This window comes from Topomyia yanbarensis, chromosome 2 (assembly GCF_030247195.1).
Source record: "Topomyia yanbarensis strain Yona2022 chromosome 2, ASM3024719v1, whole genome shotgun sequence".
NCBI classification, from domain to species: Eukaryota; Metazoa; Arthropoda; class Insecta; order Diptera; family Culicidae; genus Topomyia; species Topomyia yanbarensis.
In genome coordinates, this window is record NC_080671.1 from 420,994,870 (window position 1) to 421,003,394 (window position 8,525).

Consider the following 8,525-nt stretch of genomic DNA (forward strand, 5'->3'; position numbering starts at 1 on the left):
ACAGGCAGTGACACCAGACTAGGAGAAACGGAAGCGCTGAGGAAAACACGGAGTCTATCGGTTCTTTTTTATTATTTCCCCTTTTCTTTCTTAAATAAGCAGGAATTCAAGAAATGTGGATGAGAGTTAAAGGAGACATAAATGGAAGATATGAATGAAGGTAGAAAACTGAAAAAATGGTAAGTTCTAGTACACATGTGTTATATATATATATATATATATATATATATATATATATATATATATATATATATATATATATATATATATATATATATATATATATATATATATATATATATATATATATATATATATATATATATATATATATATATATATATATATATATATATATATATATATATATATATATATATATATATATATATATATATATATATATATATATATATATATATATATATATAAATACAAATTGAACCATTATAATAAATACGCGTCGATTTCCTGCTTAAATGGAATCGAAAGTTTTACTGTAATGTTACAATCCAATTGATACAAACATTACAGTAAGGCGGGGCTAGTTGATGGAACGATGACCTCGGAACATGTCTGGCACTGTACACGAAATGGGTCATCGGAAAGTCAATTGAGCTAACACCTTCCTAAATCCGTGAACCAAGTTATTTGCATGAATGTTTAAATACATGCAAACATCTTTTTTCTGTAAATCACTACCAGCTAGTGGGAGATAGGAAGGTTAACACACACACACACAAATCGTACTGAATATGTAACATACATTTCCACCATTGTACTGAACATAACCAGCTATGGAATCGTAGTTTGGACAAATGAGAAAGACACAATTGCACCACTTTATTTATTTATTAACAGATTAAGGTCGAAGTAGCCTGTGCCGTATACAAAAGATTCCTCCATTCCACTCGGTCCATGGCCGCGCGTCGCCAGCCACGCAGTCTGCGAAGGGTCCGCAAATCGTCTTCCACCTGGTCGATCCATCGTGCTCGCTGCGCGCCACGTCTTCTTGTACCGGTCAGGTTGCAATTGAGAACCGTTTTCACCGGGCTATTGTCCGACATTCTGGCTACGTGCCCGGCCCACCGTGGTCGTCCGATTTTCGCGGTATGACAGATGGGCGGCTCCCCCAACAGCTGATGCAACTCATTCAGGCTCATTCGCCGTCTCCATGTGCCGTCTTCCATCTGCACTCCACCGTAGATGGTACGCAGCACTTTCCGTTCGAAGACACCAAGTGCGCGTTGGTCCTCCACGAGCATGGTCCAGGTCTCGTGCCCGTAGAGAACTACCGGTCTAATCAGCGTCTTGTAGATGGTCAACTTCGTACGACGGCGAACTCTGTTCGACCGAAGTGTCTTGCGGAGGCCAAAGTAAGCACGATTTCCTGCCACGATGCGTCTACGAATCTCTCTGCTGGTATCATTGTCGGCGGTCACCAGTGAGCCCAAGTACACGAACTCTTCAAACACCTCGATTACGTCGCCACCGATGCAAACTCGAAGCGGGCGGTTCTCATTCTCTTCTCGTGAACCTCTTCCTATCATGTACTTTGTCTTCGACGTGTTGATGGCAAGTCCGACGCGCTTGGCTTCTCTTTTCAGTCTGATGTAGGCTTCCTCCATCCTCTCAAAGTTTCGTGCAATAATATCAACGTCATCGGCGAAGCCAAGTAGCTGAACGGACTTTGTGAAAATCGTACCACTCGTGTCGATCCCTGCTCTTCTTATTACACCTTCCAGCGCGATGTTGAATAACAGACACGAGAGACCATCACCTTGCCGTAACCCTCTGCGTGATTCGAAGGGACTCGAGAGCGTCCCTGAGACACGTACTACGCACATCACCCGATCCATCGTCGCCTTCACTAATCACGTCAGTTTGTCCGGGAATCCGTACTCGTGAATAATCTGCCATAGCTGATCTCGATCGATAGTGTCGTATGCGGCTTTGAAGTCGATGAACAAATGATGTGTGGGCACATTGTACTCGCGGCATTTCTGCAGTACTTGACGAAGAGCGAACACCTGGTCCGTGGTAGATCGTTCGCTCATGAAACCCGCCTGGTACTGCCCCACGAACTCTCTTGCAATTGGTGATAGTCGACGGCATAGTATTTGGAAGAGTACCTTGTAGGCGGCGTTCAGCAGGGTGATTGCTCGGTAATTAGAGCAATCCAGCTTGTCGCCCTTTTTGTAGATAGGACACACGACACCTTCCATCCACTCCTCCGGTAAAATCTCCTCCTCCTAAATCTTGCTAATCACCCAGTGCAGCGCTTTAGCCAGTGGCTCGCAACCGTGTTTTAGTAGCTCGCTTGGTATTTGGTCAACCCCAGCGGCTTTATTATTTTTGAGCCGGCTGATCTCCTCCTGGATTTCTTGGAGATCCGGAGCCGGTAGTGTAATGTCTTCCGCGCGTTCTCCCAGGTGCGTTACCGTGCCATCCTCGTCGTCTGCTGCATCGCCGTCCAGGTGTTCTTCGTAGTGCTGCCGCCACCTCTGGATCACCTCACACTGGTCCATTCCTCCATTCGTCCATTCTTTGCTTTGCTTATTGCAGGTTACATAAAGCAAGTATTAAAAAAAAAATTCCGGTCTACTCATGCGAAATTACAACTTTAAATACTCTTAAAAAACTCCATGCATCCATCAAGAGTTTACGAGTTATGTGGGACTGAAAAATGTCAATTTTACTGATTTGAAAAAAATTATATTGCAAAAAACGTGAGAATTGTTTTGCGTCAAAGACCACGAGAAATTTTTTTCGAGGAAGATGAAAATGTTTAATGTTAATTTTTAAGCCTACTTAAAATGGGATGATTATTATTAGATACACAGTGGCGTAGTAGTGGGGGGGGGGGGGGGGTTGGGGACGAAAATTGACTGCAGACTCGACACCTACCTGTCGGCACGTTGTGGAGGCCAGCTCAACCGCCAAGGGACGATCCATAAATGACGTAGCATTATATGGGGGAGGGGGGAGTTTTGTATTTTGTGATGATGTGTGACGACAGGGGGGGTAGGGGGTCATGTCATGCTACGTAGCTTTTTTAAAGGGGAATAGGGGTTGACCTGATGTCACGACAATCATATCCGTTTCATCTAACATCGTTTTTGATTTCTTTTAAATTTTTTTTACGGGGACAACAAGGGGGGTGAGGGTTACCTTCAAGCTACGTAATTATCAGGGGGTGTATAGAATTTTGTGACGAAATGCTACGATGGGAGAAGGGGGTGTTAAAAATCACTCAAAAAATGCTACGTCATTTATGGATCATCCCCAAGGACGATAACGAGTAGATCGCGGCGAAGCGAGGAGCTAGAAGCTTAATGGTTCACGAAACGGATATCTGTACTGAGAGAAATTTCGTCACATTCTGTAGTCCTTGACTGACGGCGAACATGGCTGGAGAGTGCAAGAGAAGTATCCCCATAGAAACCACCAGGCGATTCACTACCGCATCGGCCAATGGAACCCTGCTGCAGCACGAAGAAGGACGGGCCGCAAGCTAAAGTGGAAGACGAAAGCCTTTAACGGAAACCTCTTTGTTGAGTTACTTCGGCGAACAACGGAATCAAGTACGTTGATACGGCTGTTCAGGATGCTACTGCTGAAGTCTTTAGATGATGGAAATTTTCCCGAAATGAGGAAAGTACAGAAGCTGATATTGCAGCCAAAGTGTGGGAAGTCACCGAGCCATCCAGCCTCGAATAGACCAATGCCGCAGCGTGGCATAAAAGAATGAGCCAGATCCTGAAGAGCTACTTCCAGAGTAGAGCACTGCTGTACCAGCTGAACAAAAGGGCAGAAGGCAATGCGAGTCGCAGCGGGCGTTACTCAGGGCTCCATTCTCTGCCCAACACTTTGGAATGGGATGTACGATACACTGATAATATTAATTCGTGAATATAATAAATCATGCAATGCACGAATTCATTCGTCGTTTTCTGCAACGAAGTATTTTCGTCCATTGTAAATAGTAAGTTTTGCTCATTTCATGAACAAGAATGGCCGTATAGTAAACGAAAGCTTTCGTAAATTTTACACGAAAAACTCGTAATAAAAAATAAGTGTTTCGATAGAACTACGAACGATTCATCATATGTACGAAAAATTCGTATATTTTATGAAAGTTGTTTGTACGAAATTATTTCCTAGCGATTTACGAATATATTTTATCAGTGTGGGGTCTTAACCCTGCGGCTGCCCAGGAAAGTGAAAATCGTTGGTTTCGTGGACGATGTGTCAATAACGGTGAGACACTTGAAGAAATGGAGGTGTCGGTGACGGAAACATTCGATGCGATCGAGAGCTGGATGAACGGGTCAAGCTGCAAATAGCTCACTACAAGACGGATTTGTTGTTGGACAGCAACTGCAAAGCGGTTCAGCGGATACAGATCACCATCGAAGGGCATGTGAATGCATCGAAGCGTGCACTGAAGCAATTGGGAGTGATAATCGGCGACTGATTGAGCTGCTTGTCGTACGAGTTGCGATTGCGTATCGGAGGCAGTATGCCTTGACGCCGAGATGATCCCCATCTGCATTACCCTGACGGGGGATATCAAGTGCTACAATCAATGAAACGTCAGAAACGTGAGGAAGATGATGAGAATCGATTCGATGGTGACGTAGCAGCAGGAATGGGACAATACGGAGAAAGGAAAGTGGACCTACCGGCTCATCCAAACCTGTCGACGTGGGTCTATAGAAAGCACGGAGAGATGACCTTCCACCTGAAACAGCTCCTACCGAGCCACGGCTGCTTCAGGAGTATCTTCATCGGTGTGGGTACGCAACGTCAACACTGTGCCTGGAGCGTCTTTGAATGTACGACGTTTAAAGTCTTTGAATGTCCGAGGTTTGAAGTGACGTGCAGGGAGCTACTTAAAACGGGAGGACCGGGCATCAACCCGGATAATGTAGCCTACAGAATGACAAGCGAGACGTGGAACGCAGTAAACAGATATATTATGTAGATAAGTGATTCTCAACCTGGGGTCCGCGGGCCCCAAGGGGGCCGCGAAGTCATTGCTGGGAGTCCGCGAAGAAAAATATATTTTCCGAGTGCATATTGAAATTTCAAATCTTGTTTCCTAACAAATTGAAAATAACATATTGATAGCATACAAAATTGATGTTTATCTGTGGGGGTCCGCAGCAAGCCAGTGTGATATCTAAGGGGTCCGTGGTACGAAAAAGGTTGAGAACCGCTGATGTAGATCATGACCGTCTTACAGCGGAATGGACATCGAACAACGGTTTCGGGAGAGCAATCACCGCCAGGGAATTCTCCGCAGGTATAAGCTAGATCCACGCCGAGGACTGGTCGAATAGACTGCAACAGAGCAGCGAGTATGAGTCGTCGAAACGCCAGCGAACCGGACGTCACGCTCCATGCGGATTCGCCAGACCGACCACGGCACCCCACCGGTTGTTCTGATAGAAAAATAGCGAAAACCAAAGAAGAATCGATATTGGGAAAACTTTTTTGGCCAGGGAACTCTCCGTTAGCGTAAGCTAGATTCAGCGCTGGGGACTAGACTGAGTAGACAGCGACGAGACACCACTAGTTGCGAGTCATCGGCGCACCAGTGCATCGGATACCCGAGAACTTCTCTCGCCGGGGAATTCTCTGTCGGAGTAAGTCAGGTCCATCGTAGGGGACTAGACCGAGTTGTTCGCGAACAAATCGAGGACTGAATGGACCATCAAGGAAGTAGTGCTGAATGGCCCAAGAAGAGAACTAAATGGCTTAAAGGAGTTGCGGTGCTAAATAGCACCGGTTACAGAGTCGAAGGGCTTAAGAAGTTGTGGTACTGAAACCAAATAAGAATCGGTATCGAGAGAACTTCTTTCGTCTGGGACCTCTCCGTCAGCTTACAGTCAGATTCACCGCCGGGAACGAGACCGCGTAGACTGCGACGATACACCACCAGTCACGCCGGGGCTCCATCAAAGCCCTACTCTACCGGAATCGCCGAACTGACCGCAGCACCTGGCTGGTTGGCTCGAACTTCTCTCGCCGGGGAACTTTTCGTTGGAGTAGGCTAGATCTATCGTCGGGCACTAGACCGAGTATTTCGCGAACCAGTTGGAAGCTCAACGAGGAAGTGGTACTGAATGGCACAAGGGAACTGAAGGGCTCAGTAAATTAGACAGTCTGAAGTTTACCGCCCAGATTGTCCTCGTAGGGGAAGAGCATTTATTCTATACCAACAGCTAGCTTTCCTACCTTGACTGCCCAAACCCGTTCCCTGAGTTGTTGGTTTTTGAACATTTGTTTCCTGCTCAGAATGTTTTTGAACATTTTTTCTTATATATACAAAAAAATTTCATATACCCCCCCCCCATCCCCCAAAAAAATTTCTTACTACGCCACTGTAGATGCAGAAATACTTTGATTACCTTTTTTGAGAAACCAGTTTCTACATTTAAGAAATAAATGAAACAACTTCAATTTCAATAACAAAATAAAATTACTGTTTTACAATCGAACCTTTACCAGAAACCTACCTTATAATGAAGGATTAACATAACTGAATGTTTTTAAGCCGTTAGACCCCCCCTAATGGAAAAGACTGCGCACGCCTATGATCTTTGATACATATGTTAAAATTTTCAAAACAAACAGCTTTTACTAATGAATTTTTTTTATAGAGCTCCACTGTCCACAGATAGAACTGATCTAGATCATTTCCTACTTACCTAGACCAAAACCAAAATTTTCAAAATCATGCTCATTTCTATCCAAAAACTTTTTAGAAGACATTAATCCTCAAGGATACATACACAGGGCGCTATGGGCTATGTGGGAGCGAAGGATAAAGGACTTCGTGTCAATCATGGGAAGTTATCTTTGGGCATTTTTGCATTGCGCTTTTTATGAATGGTTCCTAAGTTGTTCCGCATTTCTTAGGAATACGACCAAGACTGTGGCAAAGTGCTCCCAAGGTCTTGAACAAAACCTCAGATCCCTTCCTAAATTGTCGCTGAAAGCCAATCAATTCGGCAAAACAGTTTAATACCGTATATCGGAGAAGTCGCTAGTCTTAACCTACCTTACCTGTAATCGATTTCAGTCGAAGGTAGTTGGATATCTCGGTACCCGTCGCAGTATGGTTCAAACAAGACGACTTTTCCCCATGGTCTTGTCAGCGAAGGTGACGCGGAACGTACCTGCACTTCTCGAAACGAAATCAGGCGTTTTTCTTATCAAATTATTTTAATGCAGAAACGGTGTTCCCCAGCATTGAGCCCGAAAGGTGTTAATCTGATAAACGATTTTCGTTTTCTCCATCCCAGCCCATCCAGTCGTTCGGTGAGCATGACTTTTTCCACGGCGAATTTACCCAGCCTGCTGCCTGTTTTGTTGACTGAGCAGAAGGGTGTAGTGATTCAGCACCAAACGAAATCCATGCATGCTTGCGTGCATGCAAACCAAGGCCCAGTGCAGTGGAGCCGTGCGCGAAGTGCAGCATAATGTTGTAATGTGATTATCATTCCCACCGTTCCCGAGCTGCCAGCACGCCAAATACCTAGTAGTAGTGCAGCACCATCGGCAGAGCGAACCTGCCGATGCAAGCAAGGCAAGTGTGTTTCTGTTGACTTTTCCCAGCTGCCGAGCGAATAACCAGGCAACGGGAGACTAGCTGGAGTCATTTTATGGGTTCGTGAGTACTGTTCTTCTCGAAACGCGTAGCGGCAATGTTATGAAATTGGACTCCGGCAGCAGCTGGTCCTTCGGAAAGGAAAATCTCTTCGAAAGCGGTAGAGGGATTACTCGGAAGGTAACTTTCGGAGACGTCGGATTGGAAACCGGGATGCTGCGGGGGCTTTTAAGGGGTCTCATTTAACAATGATTTGTAGTCATGACAAAATTGATAAGGAAAAGACCCGGGGCCATGCGAGGAACTTTGACGTTGCTGCCGACGTTTCACACTTTGGGGTCTACGAAATAGGGGGAAGGTAGAATGCCCCGAAGCGGAACACAGCGCGAAGTGCGAAATGCCGCCAGGAGATAACGTCCAAACTGTCAGCTTTCATTAGCTTCGGCATGCAGATAGCCACTCTCACTGCTGGCTGGCTGACGGCAGTTGGTGTAGCTTCAAGTGGATTTCCGCGACTTGTTGTCCGGATCTCAAGAGTTTCTTACTGAAGTGAAGTGAAGCAAAATCTTTGTTTTTATTTGTAGTGTTTAAAATCTACCAGAACCTGTGTAAAATTTTTTGAAGGTAACACATCCGATACGACAAAAATTAAAGATGTTCTTAAACATCACTAACAATAAAAGTCTTCTAGCAACCTTAGACTGAAAAGTCTCGTTAATAGCTTGACAAAGCTCAGCTCCTTCCCCATTCGGAACTCCGATTCAATCCTTAAACATTATGATTTGTTCTCTCTCGGGGAATAGCACAAAAGCGTCGTCATTTGACTAATAAAATAAAATAAAATGTGTCCCCTTTCGCAGGGGGCCACTGCAGGGAAGTGGATTCAAATGTGTCACCTTTCGCACCG